General features: G+C 39.0%; 1 protein-coding gene across 2 annotated transcripts in view; it reads right to left on the minus strand.

Moving 5' to 3' along the window:
- Snap25 (synaptosome associated protein 25) overlaps nucleotides 1–6,918 on the minus strand; it is an 80,945-nt gene extending 74,027 nt beyond the window's left edge. Inside the window, exon 1 of one of the 2 annotated variants that reach the window (XM_013159939.3) lies at nucleotides 6,733–6,918. The gene's annotated coding sequence lies outside the window, so the exon portion shown is untranslated. The remainder of the gene's footprint in view (nucleotides 1–6,732) is intronic. The other variant, XM_013159938.3, reaches the window with a different exon arrangement.
- Between the last annotated feature and the right edge of the window lie 13,386 nt (nucleotides 6,919–20,304).

Below are 20,304 nucleotides of genomic sequence, written 5' to 3' on the forward strand. Positions count from 1 at the left end.
CAGGAGTGCAGGGCTGAACTCTGGCCTCAGGGGGGCACCGCAGAGGCTTTCATTTTCCTTCGTGCTGTTCCCAGTAAAGGACTGCGACCACTGATTCCAACCTGCAGGAAACGAAAGTCCTTTCCCAAGTTCAAAAATCTGTAACTAGTGTTTTTGAATAAAGGAAGTGATAGGGAGGCTGGAACCAGATGGCCATTGTGTAGAACTTGTCAGTTGAAAGGAAAACAACCCTGCTCTTCAAATATAAAAATGAACTGCCTTGAAAGCCCAGGCTTGGCCAGTCAGCACAGATAGCACAAAAGGCCTCCACTTAAGACTTCTTTCGATAACATGAACCAAGTCAAACCAGTCATAACACAACAAAAAAGAGGATCAAGTATATTTTTCTCTGATCAAAGAGCAAACTCTAAATCCAGCACAGCTGTCATGCAGCAGTAAGCTCAAGAAGGTGTCATAATTCACCGTGACTTTCCCTGCAATCACTGTTAGGGATTTAAAAGGAAATTATAAGACTTAAGCAAGATTCTCCCTCATCTCCTTTTAGGGACACAGACTTGGTCTTATCAGTTGGTTAATCTCTGCCGAGGTTAGTGTCTGTGAATCAGCAATAAGAGAATCAGTGAAGATCTCCTCTTGTGATATAATCCTTTGCGTCAGTGGAAAGGTGCTGAAATCTGCAGTAGCCTGTGACAAAAAGGAGACCCTATCTTTTCTGGGACATTTGAGTTTTGTTTTTCAGTCCTGAGAATGGAACCCAGGATGTCATAAACGCTAAGCAGAGTTACATCCTCAGCCCTGTTATGATTAGGTTTTGAGCTGGTTTTCTCTCTCATGTGACTCACATCATACAGACATTCTATTTGTTAAGTAATTAGAAGCTTACAGATTCTATGAAAGCTTCTACTTTCGATTTTTAAATGCTAGAAGAAGAAGGGAGCAGAAAAGAAACAGCAGCTAATGTATTACTTTAAGTAAGACATTAGGAATGATCAAAAAAGAGCCTAGAAAAGAATTTCAGAAACACTGAATTAGGTTACAAAAAAGAATTTCAAAAAGTTTATGTAGGTTGAGGGAGATAGTGTGTGCCAAGCAGCTATAAACCTGATTAAGAAGGATAGGAGATACCCATAGCCATGATGACTCAGAGTAGAGATTTGAGAAAAAAGCCAAGATTTCTTGTCTGACCGGAAAAGCTTCAGAAAGATGATGTCAAAGCAATTTGGAAAGGGGAAAAGAAGGATTGAGGATGAGAGGGCCAGGGAGGCATTAATCTTCTAATGGAGGGAGGATGGTGGGTTGGTAACAGAAGATTGCTAAAGCAATGCCAGCTGAGACCATGGGCTACCAGACTCAGACACACTGTCGGGGTTTTCAGCCCTGATTTCATCAGCTTCCAAAGGGCACAGATATTGACCAACATGAGTCCACTTCTGTCAGCCTACAGATGAAAAAACTGAGTTCATCAGTGCATGAATGACTGATTTAAAGCCTGAGATTCCCAAACAGGGGAATTATAGGCACTGTCTTCAGGGATGGCACTGAAAGATGGTGCTTGTCATATCATCATGGCCTGCAGCCCAAATGAGGAGCAAAAGACATTGTGCATTCTCTGTGCCTCATGTAGCCAATAGAGAAAATGTAGATAATGCAAGAAGTAGCATAATATGTAGATGTAACTTAGTCTCTAGAGTCAAATTGATTGCATTTAGATTCTGTGTCTCTGTGACAAACTACTTAGCTTGTCTTGACTCTGCCCAAATTTCCTTACCTGTAAAATGGAAACAGTAATAGTAACGTGACTACAAGATTGTTATAAACACTCAGTGAGTTATTATAGGTGAAAACTTTTACAATGAGTAGTTCACTCTTTTCCCTATAGGCTTATTCTGATTAATCACTGCTTTAGGTATCTGCTCTAAATCAGATTCACGGCTTTTTAAATGTTATCTGACGTAATATCTGAACACATACAACTGTGATTTGCTTCATTCATTTAGAAATCAGAGACTGCTTAGATTTTTACAGTGCACCTTCATGCTGGAGATCTTATTCAGAAAGCACAGAACTTTATTATGGCAACAACAGCAATTCTGAAGATCTCATAGTGTCCTGGGAATTCTCTGGAAATTTCTCTGAAGTCTTTCTTCTTGTAAGACTAATTTCTTAACTTAATTTCCTTCAAACTCTTTCTCCACTTACTATGCCCTGCTTCTTCAATGGTGCCTCTCATTTTTCCCTTTCTTTTACCTGGGAGAAGGCCTTTGGGCTGTTTAAAACACAACTAGCCTGACCTCCTCCTCATGCATCAAATGTTGCTACTTCCAAATTTTCCCCAGGTAGTCAGGGGGAAATTAAAATGTTACTCTACAGTATATTTCTCCTGGCAATGTTTTTGTGGTGAAAAAGTATTGTCTCTTGATACTTCCCAGCCAGGATGAAACACTAACAAAATCTGCTGTCCTTCCTGTACACGAAGCCATTGGTTATTTTGCTTTGGAGGTCTGTTAGCATTTGGATGTAGAAGCTCTGCTCTGAGAGTAGTAACGACAAGGTGAGAAAGGAAATGCATGCAGTTGAGATTTCACCCTACCCTGGAGTGATGGCAACCAGTAAGTCAGAAATGTTATTAGGGAAAGGGATTTGATATATTGTCCATTGCATCACAACCCAGCTGCACCCTCACCCACCCCGATACTAACGTTAATCACTTGGGCCAGGTTCTATGTGTCCTCCAACCCAAAGCCTCTTCAGAACAAAAATCTTTTTTCACCCTTCCTGTCAGTGTCTATGATGATGCAGAACACTCAGAGAGTGTAAAGGGGAGTTCTGCCTGAGGATTATCATTCAAATACACCTGCTGGGACCTCTCATCAACAGATTCCTGACCTGCTTTTTAATTCCCCTGGCAAGTGGCTATGTCAAACACTTTGGTCTAGTCTATAATGGAAAACTGAAACTTGGAACTTGCTTCTGGACAGGACTTATATGTCCATGTAGATATGCCTTTCCTAAACTGTGATCTTAAAAGATGCTTAAATGAAGACTGATTTTTTTTTATTTTATCAACTCTTATGTGATTGATTTGCGTCTCTGTTTTTGGAAGAGCACAAATTAAATCCACTCTGTCAATAGCAATTCCTGAACACTAAAAATAACTTGTTTACTTTGTTATATTAATTCCTGCTCAGAGAGCAACTTTAGAAGATAAGGCACCCAATTTTCAGCTTGTCATTCAAAGCCTTCCACAGAAGGCATCAGTTTTCCATTTTACCACATACTTCTATGTGAGCTTCTCATCGTATTCAAATGAAGAAACATTTTAGGGTTTGCTGACCACTGAGAGTGTGTGCCTAACTTGAACTTCTGCCTATAATCACTGTAACTTTTTCTTAGGAAACCTTCCCCAACCTTCATCCAATTTCCAAAATAGCAGGCTAGATCCCACCTCTGCTCTCAGATTATTTTAGCCCACTGTACCACTGCAGTCTTCTGAAGTTATAATTGTTGGCCACATTAACTGGGAAATTAATTACATGCACTTCCTATGTTTTCTACTGTTTTGCTGCATTTTCATTCTGGAATTATTTACTAAGTTTTGCTTTTTCTATGAAGATTCCTAGGTGCTAAATTTATTTCTAGGCTTTATACCCTCATGTGGTTCATTTGTGTATCTTACTGACTGATCAATATCTTCCTCTTGAGTTGGTAGGTCCCTGCTGACAGTGGGATGACACTGCAAAATGTATCCAGCGCTGAGGCTGAAAACATGAATTTTCCTACCTTTCTAGAATTGTAAAACAGTTCTCTAATGTGAGAAACATTGTTTATTCATAGTGTGTTATATAAAAAGCAGATGTCTATTTTTTTCTCTGTATCTCCTTCTCAAATTATTTTTCTCATCTCTGTTAATGATCAAAATCCACACATTCTGCTAACGGTAAGATGCTAGGCAGAAACATCAACACTTCCACTGATAACCCTCACATTTGGATAAACATTTAGAGTCCTGAGACATCCTTTGACCACATAATCTAAGGGCAGTTTGTACTGTGTCAGCACAAGTTTAACAAAGTAAAAATAAAATCATGGGGGTTTTCAGAGATTTTTACTGAGTAATTTGCAAAGACTGTAAATTGTTTTGTAATCGGAATGCCAAGATGGTAATGCAGAAAATGCCAATGGACAGACAAGCAGGTTCCATTAGAGAGTCCCTGTGAATGTTTCTTGGCTCATTTCTATGTCCCATTGCACCCGACTCTTACACTGCATTGCCCTGGATTTGTAAAATTCCAACTCAGAATTTTAAAACATCTCTTTAAGTTTTTCCCCTGAAGCATGTCAATGGATAAATGTTAAATCCATGCTCCAATTGTGTTTGTCTTTAATTTCTCAAGAAGATATTCTAGAATTAGCTCTATAACTGTGCAATTGCCTCTTCTCCCAGCCCTGTGCCCTTTGCCAGTGCCACTGCAGTCCTCTACCTCCCTCCCCCACAACTCCGCTCTGCCACTAGCAAACAAACCCAGATGCAATTACTAACGTCCAATCACATAATTCTGGCAGCATTAGGCTTTTCATTTGACGCAACTACACAGAACACTGTCTGGACATACAGCAGAAAGTTACATCATTCCAAGATTTCTCCCCTTATTTTTTCCCCTTTCCATCACTAAAACACAGTTGTTTATTTTGTCTGAAGACTGTAGAGTTATAAAGTTATTCCATTAAATTATACACTCTTGAATAAATTTCCACCCAAATAATTTTACATCCATGCATAATCACACATGGCTATCCATAAAAAGGAAAAACACTGGGCAATTGATAAATGGCTAGGTACGAAACCACCTTCTCTATATGGGTAGAAAATTTTAGTATCACTAGTATACAGATAGCTGTAGTTATGACTAATTAAGTACAATTGAAATCTTATTTTGGGTCTTTTAAAGGGATGTGATATTGTTTCTTTAATGTGTTGTACCTATCCATATGTGTGACGCTGTTACTCTTTTTTAACAACTACCCAAATGGTACAATTTTGATCCTTGTTATTTATGGAAATTTAAAGATCCATACCAAGCAGCAATATATATCCCTGTGATGATTTTTGTTCCCTCAGAGGCTCCATGCCTCAGAGTAGAAAATGGTTAAAGTACTTATCACTGCCTCAGCAAAATCCCGCAGTGCCATAACAGAAATTGCACCAGATCTTTAGGTCAGAATCCTGTTTTAGTCTAACACCACGGCTCCTTCACCTGCATTACCTTGAAGGACACATCTGGATTTGCTTAAGGAAGACCAGTATTAATATGATCAAAATAAAAACTATTGGCCTTCCATAATTCATGTAAACAGGAAATACTTCCACTAACTCAGAAACCATAGCCAAAGATGATCTCTCTCTCTCTCTCTCTCTCTCTCTCTCTCTCTCTCTCTCATATCTATATCTGCAACATTTCTCACAGATGTATTTGTGTGGGCATGTGTTTTTGTTCATGACTAATTATCGGGAAGGGGAGAGGAGGAATTCATTCTTAAAGTTGATTCTGCTTAGTTCATATAATGCCAAATTTTTATAAAATAGAAATATTTTGAGAGATGCATCACTTCTGTAATGTTGGCATTTTCTTATATACTGTACTCATGCCCAGATCTATAGACAGAGAGACCCGGTGTTTAAAACAACTTGGACAACGTATTGGAGGACAAATGCATAAATTTAAAAATGTGTTTCTTTCCTACTTAGAAGGAGACGGGGCAGCAAACAACACAGATTTCTATGAGTACACCATTATTGTTTTGAAGCTATTCAGGAGGGGAAGAGGGGGCAAGCGATTGTCTGCGAAGAAGTCCCCATGGACAAGGTTTTTCTTTGAACCTACTACGCCTGCTGTATTAAGAGTCTTTCTGAGCCCCGGGGCTGAGAAACCATTTGGCCTGCAGTCTTGGCCGGGCATCTCTGCCGCAGGTAGGCGCAGCGCTGCAGCCCGACCGCTGTCCGCGGTGCTGAAAGGTCGCGGAAACGGAGAGCCCCGGGTGTTGCTGTCCAGGGTTCTGATCGCAGCAGCCGCAGTCCGGGAGGCGAGCCCACCCGCGCTGGCCCTCCCACCCAGCACGACCCGCTCGCCTTCCCGCCAGCCTGTAGGTGACGCGAAGCAGGCGGCATAAATCGAGTCCGTGGGGCATGGAGCCTGCTGCTGTCGCCGCAGGTCAGCTCGCCCGCCCGGGGCGGGAAGTCCCCCTTTCTCTTCCAACCTTCCCAGAGCCCACACCCTGACTGCTCCTTAATTCTTCCTTGGAAGATAGCACCTTAACAACAGTCCTAATAATAGGGCTGGAACGACAGGAGGATTTCTACGTGCTCTTGTTGTTTTGCTCTATGGAGGGGGGGGGACCCTAACAACCTAAACATCTCTGAAAACTGCATTGCAAGATGGAGAGAGGGTCCCATCACTGTTTCAAGAGTAAGTTATTCCGCAGGTAACCAGCTCTTCCTTCCCGTCGCTCCCTCTCTAGTGTCCCCATTCACCCCTTCCCCAAGCATCTCACTCAAAAACACTTTTCCGAAGCCCCAGGCGAGAGTCTAGCCAGACGTGCACACATGGAATACCGCACCCTAAGTGCACAAATACTTGTATTTGCCCAAGCTCCGTTGGTTTGTTCAGCTGCGGTCGCTTCTGGGTATGCAGCCATCCAGATCCCGAATCACGATCTGGGGAGAGGGCTCCTTACCTTGGCTGCTTCTCCGGAGGATGGTGTTCACTGGGTCCCTGCAGGTTGCGAGTGTGCCGGAGCTACCGAGCAGGGAGGGAAGGAAAGATAGCGGCTGACCTCCCCGAGCTTTCGTCTTCAATGCAACGTGAGCTCTGCCCTCATCAAAGATGGCCGTCCCGTTTGACGTCAGCAGCTTTTAATAGCTGTCTCCTCTAGGGGCGGGGAGGAAGTGCGTCGGGGGTGGGGGGGAGAAGTGAGGTGGGGGAGGGGTGGGGGCGGAGCCGGGAGGTGTTGGGCGCTTGACTCAGCTCCCTCTGCGCTTTGCTGCAAACCTTTGTATTTTAATCTTTTATAAACACCCGAGAAGGACAATGACTCCATTTTAACATTCGTTTTTGGGCAAACACATTTATCTTCTGCCTGCTTTCCTGATGATGGCCATTGTTTTGTGGGTGTGTGTACGTGTGCGTGTATACGTATATATGCATACGTGTGTGTATACACGTGTGTATGCATGCATATAAGTTCATGTCTGCTTATGTATGTATGTATATTAAAAAATTTCCCCTGCTGAGTTGTCTTCAGTTGAGTCACAGGACCCGAGAGCCAGGCAGAGGAGTGGAAGGTGTTGATGGAGGCACGGGGTAGATTTCAGCTGCGATTTGTTCCCCGAAGAGGAGAATCAGAAGGGGCTTTACTGTGCCCCTCACCAGCTCCGTAAGCAGTAGGCTAGGCGGGTTGCTCATCTGATGAGCCATTTCTTTATTTTGCACAAGCAGAATCCAGGGTTCAGAGTTTGCATGAATACGGTCAGCTGGGGAGAGAGCCTCGCGCACTTTATTTTAAAGTACGTCAGAGCAATTGTTCAGGAGAGATCGCAAATGGGCCGGGGCGGGGCGGGGGGATGCGAAGCAGAGGGCAGTGAGCCCCACCAGCCTGGGCTTAAGAGGGCTCAGGGGTCGGAGTTGAAAGCTGTTTTTCGACTACAGCAAAACGGAAGACGTTGTTTTCGGCTGGGTTTGCAGCCGGGGCCTGGGGTTCGCGGAGGATTGCTTGGGGTTTGTTTGCCGAGGAGCGTCCGAACCTTCCGGGACGTCCAGACACCCGGGGCGCAGGAGGACGCTTCAAGTGCAAGGATGCTCGGGTCAGGGCACGGTTAGGGAAGGCTGCCTGTGCGGCTCCCAGGAGACTTGGGATACCAGAATCCAAACGCTATGATCCTTGTTACCCCCGCGCGCTGGGCGCCCCGGGAGGTTAGGAGGTAGCTGCGGCGGCGGCGATATGCAAATAGCTCGGCGGCGCAGGCCTCCCCGCGATGATTCACAGGTGCTGGGGAGGCTGTCGCGGGGCTCCGCAGGGAGGGCGCGCGGGCGCGTGGGAGGTGGGGGACCTAGTCGGAGGAACTGTTTGTACTTTTCTGCGGAGGATGCGATTAGAAGTCGTGCCTCGCAATCTTAAAACTTGATGGCCTCTTTTGGGCGATGGAAAATCCTGCCTCCAACACACACACACACACACACACACACTCCTGCGAGCCTAGCTTAATAGAGCTTTTAATTGCAAGCGGTTATGAGGAAGAGGACAGAGAAAAGAAGAGTTGTAAAGGGACAGCGTTTAGGAGTAGAGCTGTTAGAATTTAATGAAGGATGCTTTTAATTGAAATCAAGGGAAGTATTGTTTCTTAAAGACATCTTGACCCAAAGGGTATTTTAAAATGTTAGTATTTGCAAAAATAATTGAAGAATAGTGTTTGGGTTTTAGTAAAGATGTATTCCTAAGATAAGTGTTACTGAAGTTTGTTTATTTAAATATTCATTAAACATTTAAGATTTCCATACAATAAAGGAGAAGAAAACCTGAATGGTCCTTCGATACTTAATTGCAATCTCCCTCTTCCACCGTGGTTCTTATTTTTATCATAAAGCAAGCTGGAATGGCTGGGGGAGAGGGGGAGAATGTAATAGTACCGCAAAATTCTTTATAGTAAGATTTTTTTTCAAAATCTGACAAAATTAAATTAAAAAGGCAGCTTCCAGAAGCTTGGAAAGAGACTGGAGGGTGAACAAAACAAAACAAAACAAAACAAAACAAAACAAAACAAAAGAAAACAACAAAAGCAAAACCAAACCTGCAGTGGGAAGAAACAAAAAACAGATTGGACCCTCACATTAGAAATCATTCAGGCAGGAAGTTTTGTGGAAGAATGGAGGAGGCGGGGGATTTTCCAGATTTAAAAAAAAAAAAAAAAGTATCTACGTCAGCGATGGAGCCTGCAGCCACAAGCTATGCAGCAGTCACAGGGAAGGAAGGACTGGCTTTATGTCTCGAGTTTTCAAACTGCTGATGCGCCACACTGAAATCCTGACAAACTATAAATGAGAGGAGTCTGATTCAATCCACCGCTGAAAATACCACCTGGCCTCCAGGTTTAGATGACTATTTCCCATTACCCATGCTCTATTTGAAAATATGCTGTTTCTTCATGCTTCTGGAAATGTAGCAGAGTCTAACTGGAAAAATATTGGATAAGTATATGTTTGCCAAGTAAGACCAGATAACCCTTAATGTATTATGAATATGGTAAGAAGATTTTTTTTTCCCTACAGGTTTCTCACTGTTTGATTAAAACAAAATAAAACAAAAACAAACAACCCCAAAACCCATAGTCATCCTAGCCAGGAAGGAACCGGCAAATTTTTGTTGCTCAGTGTTTACACAGGCCTGAACTTTACAGAAAAAGAAGGGATGGAAAATTTGCTCTAAAATGATTCAGCTGTTTGTGAGTTATTTCTACAAAAAATCAACCCATAGAGTAACCAATTCTTAGCAGCTCTTTCCGTGAGTAAGGAGAAAATTACTTGCTCTGCTGAGCAAATTCTCTTGTTATGTTAAATCAATCTCGGAAAGTTTTCCAGATATATCAGGCCCCATGGTATTCTGGTTTGCAATACCTCCAGCATGAATCTCTGAAGTAGAGTTCAAGATTCATGGTTGGCTTAATAATTACAGTTTCACAAGAGCTAACAATACATACTTGTGTTAATATCACATGATCTTTCCAAACAAGCATAGAACAAGCTCAGCCCAGAAATGCTTTCTCCAAAGTCCTTGCTCAGCCCAGAAATGCTTTCTCCAAAGCCCTTCTCTGGGATAGGTTTGGCACCCTCTGAAAAAGTTTCAAACCCTCATGAGGATATAGGCTTGGGCAAAATCATAGATACAATTTTGCATATTGTCTGTTTTTGCTGGGGAGATTTCTTAATTTGCTTTCCATATTATTTCTCTCTCTTTATATCCTCTCCCAGTTCTTGCCCCAGACTTTACCCCAGTCACCCCATAGTGTAGATGTAGGATCTTGCAAAAACTTAAAACTCACTTTTGCTCACAGATGCATTCCTGGGTCCTCTTCAGTGCCGAGAATGGCTGTGGTGGTGGTGAAGGGAGAAACCCCTGTGACATGAGGGACAGAATGTAGAAAGAAATGATGGTCAAATTTTTAAAAAGGCTATTTGAGATGGATCATAGAAGTCTTTCAGGAAGTTTCTCAAAAATCTTATTCGATTTATAACCTCTCTGTACCTTAGTAATCCCATAGGTCAAATGGAGATAATATATACCTAACTCGCAAGGAAATTATCAAGTGCTTAGAATCATGTCTCACAAGAAGTATTGATTAAATAAAATAAATCTATCATTTTGATGAGATTTTACTTCTCTAGAAAATGACACATAAATTTGCTTTTATACAGAGACTTTGTTTCCTTATTAGACAGCAACTAGGTATATATCATTTAGTTGCTCTAGGCCTTGGTTTTTAATCTTTATTAATCTGATCATTTGTTCAACATCTAATGTGTGGGCCTGTCATATCCTTGACACTGAAATACAGCGGGATCCAGGTTAAATGAAACAGGACACTGATGGTTAGAGCGTTGAATAATCTGATGAAGGGCACATCTGGAAATGAGGCTATGCTCATAATCACTGTTACCATACACACTCATCCCGCCCTTCCTCCTCTGCAGCTAATCAAGTTCTCTGCCTCAGTATGGTTAGGGATTTGTATGCCTTTTCTCATTAGTGGCTGCAGGATTTCATTTACTAAGGGATAAGTCTGTGAAGCACTGGTTGGGTGAGTAACAAGTTTGCTTGGGGCCATTACAAGGGAAGAATCTAGGCTACTTACCTAGAGTAAACGAAAGCAACATATTCAAAGGAAGTGAAAGCGAAATATAATTAAGTAGGGAGTTCAGAAATCAATACCTAGTAAACAGTTAAAATAAGAATTAGAGCAGAAAATACATTCAACATATAGTTGGTAGAACAGAACAGAACAGAACAGAACAGAACAGAACAGAACAGAACAGAACAGAACAGAACAGAATAATGTCAGCCAGTGGTCTTGAGAGGTATGTTGCAAAGTTTCCAACAGGAATTGATGCTAGTGGGGTAAGACCTGGTTGAAGGATTAAGGTCAGAAAGGTTGAGGTGAATGACTCAGGACATAGCTAGAAATGGCACATGGATATCCAAGGCTACTTCCTTGATATTGGTAGAGGAATTCTGCCAGCTAAGAGGCACCAGGCTAGTAAGGCGCACTCTGATACCACAGTGGATTGTGCTGACCTCTCTTAGTCATGTCTGGGGAACTTTCTGGCTTTATCACCCTGTGAGTTCACGCCATACTGTGTGCTTCTTCCATTTCCCAGAGCTCTCTCTAGCAGGTGCCTTCACCTCTGTTTTCTCCTTCTTTGTTGGCTTCTTATTTTCATGGCAGATGGGTTGAAGTTGCAAAATAGTAGTTCACAGCAGGTTAAGCTGGACATTTCCCTGAGTCCCACACAAGCCCCCTGGGAGCTCCATATGTCCATGGAACCTGTCCCAACTCTCCACTATGAAAGCTCTACTGTAAGCCAAAGAGGGGGAAAAAATTAAAACTCTTATTTGCTCTTTATACTTTGCAAAGCACTGTCACGCACAGAATCCCATTTTATTCTAGAAATAATGTTCTGCAGTATGTATAATAGTGATTTTTATTTTTATTTGATTTTTATTTTAATAGTGATTTTATTTTATAACTGGGAAGTTAATAAATAAATATATGAAGCTCTTATACCACACAGAAGTTGGTAATGGGGTTGGGATAGGTGCTGAAAACTTCCTATTCTGAGTCCCATATTAGAAAATCTAGAATTCTGGTTGGTCTTCTAGGCCAATTGCATGTACGTGAAGAGACTCAGTGTTCTGTTCTTTCCTTCACATGCTGTCTTTGAAATATCTGATTCATTAATTAGGCCAGGTGTGGTGCTGTGTACCTATGATCCTCACACTTTTAGAGAGGCTGGAGCAGGAGGATCACAAATCTCAGCCCGTCCTGGTTAACTTACTGACTTAGCAAGCCCATCTCACCGGAGTCCTACTTCCCAAAGTAGTATATCCAAACATCTTACTGTTATTCTCTGCTGTTGGCTCTGCTTCATAGTTCTGACTCCAAACGGTCACTTCTGAGAATTCTCTTACTCTAACATTCATTTCTTGGTAATCTGATTCTATTCCAGGGCTGTGAATAGTATCTAGGTATTAGTGCTTTTATATTTACATTTGATTCTCTCTGAATTCTAGCAAGTATGTACAGTGGCACCTCAGTTCATGAACACTTTTGTTTGCAAACAATTTGGTTTTCCAACAGAAGCATTTGGCAGAATTTTGGTTTTTGTTTGCAAACTCTGCCCTGTGTGACAAACATGCTCACAGCCATCTTTCCTGCATGACCATGAATCTCTAGAATCATGGAACAAATTAAATTTTTGAACTGAGGCACCACTGGATACATTTTCATCCTCAGTATCTGCACTTAAAATATAAGGCAAATATGAACATTTAACTTAAAGTGTCCCAAGTAGAATCCAGGCATTTTAACACCAAGTGACTCTCTCCCCTTTGTTGTCCAAAATAATAAATAACAGCTACATTTCCCTCCTTCCTTACTATGAAAAATCTCATAATACTTCACTGATATGCTTTGCACATTCAATGAACATCTAATCCATAAACAAACATTGCTCTATTTTCAAAATATTTCCCAAGTCCAGCTCCTTCTCAACACTTCCACGGATAGTATCTTCATTTAACTCACTATCTGATTTCATTTGAGATACTGCAGTAGCCTACTTTATCTCCTATCCTCGATTTCCTGAGTAACTGCCAAAATCATTCTTTTAAAACAAAAATCTGATCCCCTTCCCTTCTGAAATATTTTTGGTGGCTCCTATCACATGAAGACGTCTTCCTTTACCTTACAGCATTGTGTTCCTGGTCACCTGTCCACTCTCATTTCTCTGTGCTCGCTTACTTCTTGCCATGCCAGTAACATTGCCATCATGCTGTTTCTAGAACAGTCAAGCATGCTCCAGCCTTAGGACCTTTGTATTTACTATAATTTCTACCCCAACTGCTATTCCCAGATTATTTTATATCTCACCTTCTCAAGTGTTACTTTTTTTTTTTTTTTTTTTTTTTTTTTGGTACTGGGGATTGAACTCACGACCTTATGATTGCCAGGCAGGCACTAATGCCATTGAGCTAAATCCCTGTCCCCAAGTGTTACTGTTCAAAGTAACCGTCTTTAGCAATCAAAACTAGCTAGAATTGTTGACTTCAATGTCCTAGCATTGTTTATTCTTTGACCTTGCACTATTTTTCTTCAAAACAGTCTTCTCCTATTGATATAGAAATGTTTATGTCTACCCTTGTATCCTATTTCCCAGAGGCAGTTGTTTTAGTGCTGTTCATTTTTCCTTTGGTTTATCTCTTTTTGGTTTCTGAATAATACATGGGCATGATATGTTAACTGTTGCAGTGTAGACTATTGGTTGGCTTCCTGTTACAGCAGATGTACTTAGGCTCCGTGATATTCTCCTCTCTTCTCTTCACCCTCCCAATGCCACAGGTTTTGTTATTAATATAACTAGGTAAATACTGTTCATCAGCAAGTTACTACCAGAATATGAGTATGCCTTTCCTTCCCATAATTTTCAGCTTTCCCTGGAGAGGATCTTAGGAAGTTCCATAGAAGAGAAAAGGATGGCTATATGTGCAAGAAGTAAAAGTCACACAAACATGAGGCTTCTCATGAGCTAATCCTGTTGAAGGGATCCATGCGACAAGTCTTCAGATTCTGCAAGGAAAATATAATCCTGTCTGAGACTATGTCAATCCTAAATATTTGTAAAGAATGAAGAACAAATTGAAGACATTCCTGGATGTTCATAAATTCAGGAAAACCATCTCCCATAGTACTCTTTCTGTAAGGGAAAATATTTTCCAACAACTGTACCAGTAATATAACTAGTCACAGAGTAATATACAAAGAGCAGGAACACTAAGGATTTGGGAAACTCTGGAACTAATATAGAATTTCTTTCTTAGTATCAAAGCTAAGAAGCATAAATGTACATAGTATAAACTAGATCATTTGAAAGCTAGTATAATTTGAAAAGTGGCTTGTCTTATTATTAGACTGACAGTAACATAGATATCCACACTTGTTTTTATTATACTTTATGTGGAAATTAAAAATGAAAATAAAATATCCTTGTAATTTTTAGGAAAAACAAAGGTAAATGTCTATGTCTATATTTATATGTATATATCCAAATATATAGTCAATTTAAATATGACATTATTTTGAGTAAATTTTGAAGACATTTAAGGAAAGACCTTCAGTTCATCTTTTTTTGTGAGAATATTTCTTTTTTAAATATTCAGAGTTGTACATGGTTTGGCAGTGGATATTATTTACAAAATCATAATGCCAATTAATTGATCTTTGAAGATTAAAACCACAGTGTAGAGCAAGCATGAATGACAGCATTATGTTCACCTAACAGAATTCAAATGTCCTGAGGCCTCCCACAGAAAAGTGGTGGTAGAGATGTCAGAATGTGGGAGATAAAAAGACTTAGAAGGGCAAGGAGGAGACAAGCTATATAGGGAAAGCCTCACTCAAGTGGTAAGATTTAAGGCAATCAGAATAAAGCTGACAGAATAAAAAGGAAGTTTAGTCATAGTACATGATTATAAATAACCATGAGTTTGGCCAATAGAAAAGCAAAAAGTAATAGAAGAGCCAAAGTTCAGTGGTTGCAACAAGGGAGAAAAAGCCTATTAGATCATTTTCACATCTTCGTGAAAGGCAACTGTGTGTTGTTTAAAGTTGGTAAATCAATAAATAAAAGCTTATCATTTGAAATGAAGATTGTAAACACCAAGAAGAACTTAAAATATTTAAAGATGGTTACTTTTTGGTGGGACAAAGACTGAGTTGAAAGACTTTACTATTTTTATTTTTTAAAATTTTGTGTTTATGTGAATGTATTAGTCTTCTTAAAAAGAACAAAAATGGAAAAATCATTTCAAAATGTTTTAAAACACCTCTGTTTTGGGTGGGCTACTACATTCTATCTTTAGCATCTTATCCTGTAATGCCTTAAAGTTCTAAAAACTTTTCTATTCAGTCTTTCAAAAGTAGTATCATCTTTACTAGTGGGTGGGAAAATGCTTTATTGAAGTAAATGTTTAATTAATCCCTTTGTTTTTCTGGGCCATGCTAAGCAGAATGACAAATTAAAATTGAAAAACGAGATGTGAAGGCTGACATCTGGATAGGAGCTCTTTTGGAGCCAATATTTGGATAAAGTTAAGATTATGTAAGGGCTGTTTTCGGAACTGTGGCCTAAGAGCTCTGAAAATATACTCCCCTATAAAGGCAGAATGGGCGGCGGGGGGAGAATAGCAAAGTAAATTGTTTTACGATTCAGGAAACTAACCAAAGACATGTAACAATTCAATGAGAATTTATTCGGGAAAACTTGCTGAAATTTCTTAAGAACAGCAAACTTCATGGCATTTAACTAATCCTATTTCCATCCCCTGTCCTTTGCCTTACTGGAGCCTCGTTGGTGAATTCTACAATACTTTAAAAAAGAATGAGACATACTGTATAATATAGGAGACCAGTACACTTAATTATCGCAATAGACCCAGAATAGGTATTTGACACAATTTACCAATATTTCATGATAACAACACCCAGTAAATTAGGAATTGAAGGGAATTTTCTTCATTCGATAAAGGATTTCTATGAAGACCCTATAGCTGGCATCATATTTAGTTTAAAAATATAGAAATTTTATTCCAAATCAGGAAAAAAGTAAAGAAGCCTGCTTTCACCACTGCTATTCAATACTTTATTTGAAATTCTAGTCAAAGCAGTTAAGCAATAAAGAGAAAGAACAAGCATTCATTTTGGATAGCAAAAAGCAAAACAGTCCATATTTGCAATTGACATTATCTTGATTGTACAAATTCTAAGAAATACAAACATTGCATACATACATGCAAATTATTAGAAACAATAAATATGTTCATTAAGTTTGCAAGACATAATTTCAATACAGAAAAATCAGTTTTATTTCTATTCACTAGTACTGAATAATATAAAATGAATATGTAAAAATAAAATCAAGGATGCAATTCTATTTGTAATAGCATCAAAAATTAAATATTTGGGAATAAATTTAATAAGACATGTGAGATATACAATGAAATCTACAAAATATAATTTTAAAAGGATACCTAAATAAATGAAAATATATCCTATTTTCATGGATTGAAAAACTCCAGCAGTATTTTATATATTTTATAGTAGTATTATTTTGAAATTTATATAGAATGGCAAAACACAGAATAACCACAAAAATCTTGGCAGAAAAAAATAAAGAAATAAAGTTGGAAGATTCACACTTTCTTAACTTTAAACCTTAGTACCTGTACATGACATAGCAATCAAGATGTTATGATAATGAAATAAAATATAATCAAATTACAAGGTCAGAAATAAACTCATACATCATGATTAATTTACTTTTCACTAGGGTGACCACAACTTCAAAGTGGAAAACAATTGTTTTTTCACTATGTAGTGATAAAAGAACTTAATATTTGCATGCAAAAAAACAACAACAAAAAAGAAGTTTGACCATTATTTTTACACCATATACAAAAAAAAAAAAAAAAAAAAAAAAAAAAAAAAAAAAACCTAAGTCATCCAGGTGATATTGAGAATGTAGTTTTTATTCCATTGAAATTTTTTGAAAAATAGAAAAATCCCTCTCAAGTTCATATAGAACCTTTAGCAGTTCTGAATATCCAAAGCAGTCTTGCAAAAAAAGAACAAAGTTGAAAATTACGGGCTTTCTGATTTCAAAACCTAAATCAGAGCTATATAATAAAGATAATATCATATTGTCATAAAGGAAAACCAATGTAATAAAATACAATGACCAGAGATAAACCTTAACAGTTGCACTTTAATGATTTATGGAAAGATTTCAAGACTATTCAATGGAAAAAGGACAGTCTTTTCCACAAATTATACTGGGAAAAATGAATGCTGTTGTGAAAAAGAATGAGATTGATTCCTATCCCATATCATATGAAAAATTCACTCAAAATTGACCAAAGACTCAAATATAAGAACTAAAACCATAGAAATACTAGAAGAAAATAACTATATTCACTATTTTAGATTAGGCAAAGCTTTCTTACACGTGGCATCAAATCCAAGTGATAAGAAAAAAAGAGAGCCAAAAGTGAGAGAGAATTGTAATTTGCTTAAAAACAAAAATGAAAGCCAAAAACAATCAAATGTGATTCTAAAGATACAATGAAGAAAAGAAAATGACAAAAAGAAAAAGTACTCCTATGTATGTAGTCAAATAAGTTTTTACAAAAGTGACAAGTCCATGTAATTAAACAGGGAAAAGGACAGTCTTTTCAGCAAATGGTGCTGGCAAACTGGGCATAAATACGTCAAAGAATGAAGCTGAATCATTTCCTTATGCCACATACAAAAAATTAACCCAAAATGTGATCAAAGATATAAATATTACTACAAATATGAGACATTTTTGTTGTGGCACTGGGGACTGAACCCATAGCCTTCACAGTAAGCTACATTCTCAGCCTTTCCTGTTTTTTTTGAGACAAGGTATTGTTAAGTGATTAAATTGCCTGGCCTGGCCTTGAACTTGTGATTTTCTTGTATGAGCCTCCCAGAGCGAGTGTCAGGGCTACAAGAGTATGCCACTATGCCTGGCTACTGTGAAACTTTAAATAGAAACAGGGAAAATACTTTATGAATGATTTAGCAATGATTTTTCATATAAGACTCCCAAAGCACAGAAAGCAAAAGAAAAATGGATGCATTGTACTACATGGAAACTAAATTTCTGAGCATCAAAGGACACAATGAGTGAAAATGAAATGCAGGATGGGAAAAGGTATTTGTAAACAATATGCTTATAGGGATTAGTATACACAACATATAAAGAACTCCTACAATTCAATAACAAACAGCAAAACAATCCAGTTCAAAAATAATAAAAGGCCAATAATAGTGACACAAGTAATCCTGGCACTTGGAAAGCTGAGGTAGGAGGATTGCCATATATTCAAGACCAGCCTGAATTACATAGGGAGATTCTGTTTCAAAATAACAGTAATAGTCAAATGACTTGAATAGATATTATTTAAAGATATACTAATGGCCAGTATGCATATGAAACAATGCTCAGTGTCAATAATTATTAAGGAAATACAAATAAAAAAACTGTTAGTTTTGTCTCATATCTATTATAGCTAATATAAAGAAAACAAAGCAAAACAAAATAACAAGGATGTGGAAGTGCTTGAACCTTTGTGTACAGATGGTAAGAATGTAAATGGTGCAGCTATTGGTAGTTGCTCAAAGTATAAAAAATTGAATTGATATATAACTCTACAGTTCTATTTCTGGGTATATACACAAAAGAATTGAAAACCAATTCTCAAAAAGGAGGTGTGTTCATGTTGATAGCAGCATTAATTACAAAAGCTAAAAAGTGAAAGCAATACAACTATCCAACAACAGGGGAATAGATGGCAAACCAGCTGTGTAATATACAGACCATAGTGTATCTTTCAGCCTTAAAAAAGAAGAAAGATTGCTTCTCAACCTTTTGACTAAGATCATGTGTAAAATAGAAGAAAATTTTGACACATGCTGTAACATGGACAAACTTTGGGGACATAAATAAAATAAGCAGTCACATAAAATCACATAACGACAAACACTGTATGATTCCAATTATAGGGGGAGTCAAATTCATGAGGACAGAAGAATGAAGAGTACTAGGATGAGAAGGGAAGACATTGTTTGGTAATAGATGCACTGCTTCAGTTTTGCAAAATGAAAAGAGCCTGAAGATGAAGACTGATGATGGCTGCATTTGGGACCTGGAAAGTAATTCTCCCCCCCAAAATGTAAGGCAAATAAAAAGAAGGAAACATATGTTTGCAGGCAGAAGTAACATGTGCATGACAAAACACAGGTCCCCCTTAAGTGTCAGCAGGCATTGAGTGCCTAGGTGGGAGCAAGGTGCTGGACATAAAGGGTTGTACAGCAAATCTGGCTACAGATGTTTGCCAGTGGCATGAACCAGTTGTGAATCTTGCTGAAATGGTACTTCTCAGATTCTGATTTAAGAAATTTGGGTGGAGGCCAACAATTTACATCTCTAACAAGCTTCTGTGTTACTGAGGCTGCATAAGGACCACATTATGGTCTGGTTCTGTGAAGTAATAGCTTCAATGATTTCAGCTCTGGAAAGTACCTGCATCTGAATTTTTCTCCTTCTGAACTGCTGGGAAGCAAGGGACATCTATATGCCCATGCTAGGCTCTGTCTTTCTGTCTGTCACCTTTCTTCGTTAGCATGGGGATGGGTTGGGATAGGGTGAGAAGGAGGCCTTCTACCAGAAAAAAATAGACTTCCTCATTTGTCTACCCCAAGGCTGCACAGGTTTAAGGCACTGGAGTGAAGGAGATTTCTGCTTAGCATCAGGCTCTGGGAAGATTAGTAATCTGGATCACAGTCAGCATTTTACTCAATGAAGGAATCAGAGATCTTCATTCACTACTGCTCACTTTCTAGTCCTTGGTTCCAGGCTAAAGCTGGCAAGAGCCCAGGCAATTATACTTATTTTGGTGGACCTTGCTGAGTCAGCTCAAATCAGCAGATTGGCCAGGTTGACCTGTATATCAGACGGGGAGGTTGTCAGGAGGCATTGAGCTTTGGGGAAGTCTGTTCCTATGACTGCATTGTCATGGGAACAGTTTTCTAAAATTCTCTCTGTGAACTTGGGGCAAGTTTTAACTTTTCTAAACCACTATTTCTTCTGTGAAATGGGGATAAACTAAGAATTATTGTAAGATTAAATAACGTAAGGAAGGTTGATGAGAGGCTCTATCTAGCATTCCAATGAATGGCAAGATTAGAGCTGAAAGTTTGCCCATGGACAACTGATTTTCAGAAGCCTCAGAGAAAGATTACTTGGAGAAATAAGATAATTATCTGGAAAAAGAATACCTGATAGAGTTAAGGAGAGATACTAGAAGAAAGGCAGAAGAAGGAAAGAGACATTGATTTTCCCTGCTTGGTGTCATGCACTTTCCTAGAGCCTTTAACATATTTTATGACTTCCTGTACGC

This window comes from Cavia porcellus, unplaced genomic scaffold, assembly GCF_034190915.1.
Source record: "Cavia porcellus strain 051 isolate PalLab524CR breed Dunkin Hartley unplaced genomic scaffold, mCavPor4.1 scaffold_5, whole genome shotgun sequence".
NCBI classification, from domain to species: domain Eukaryota; kingdom Metazoa; phylum Chordata; class Mammalia; order Rodentia; family Caviidae; genus Cavia; species Cavia porcellus.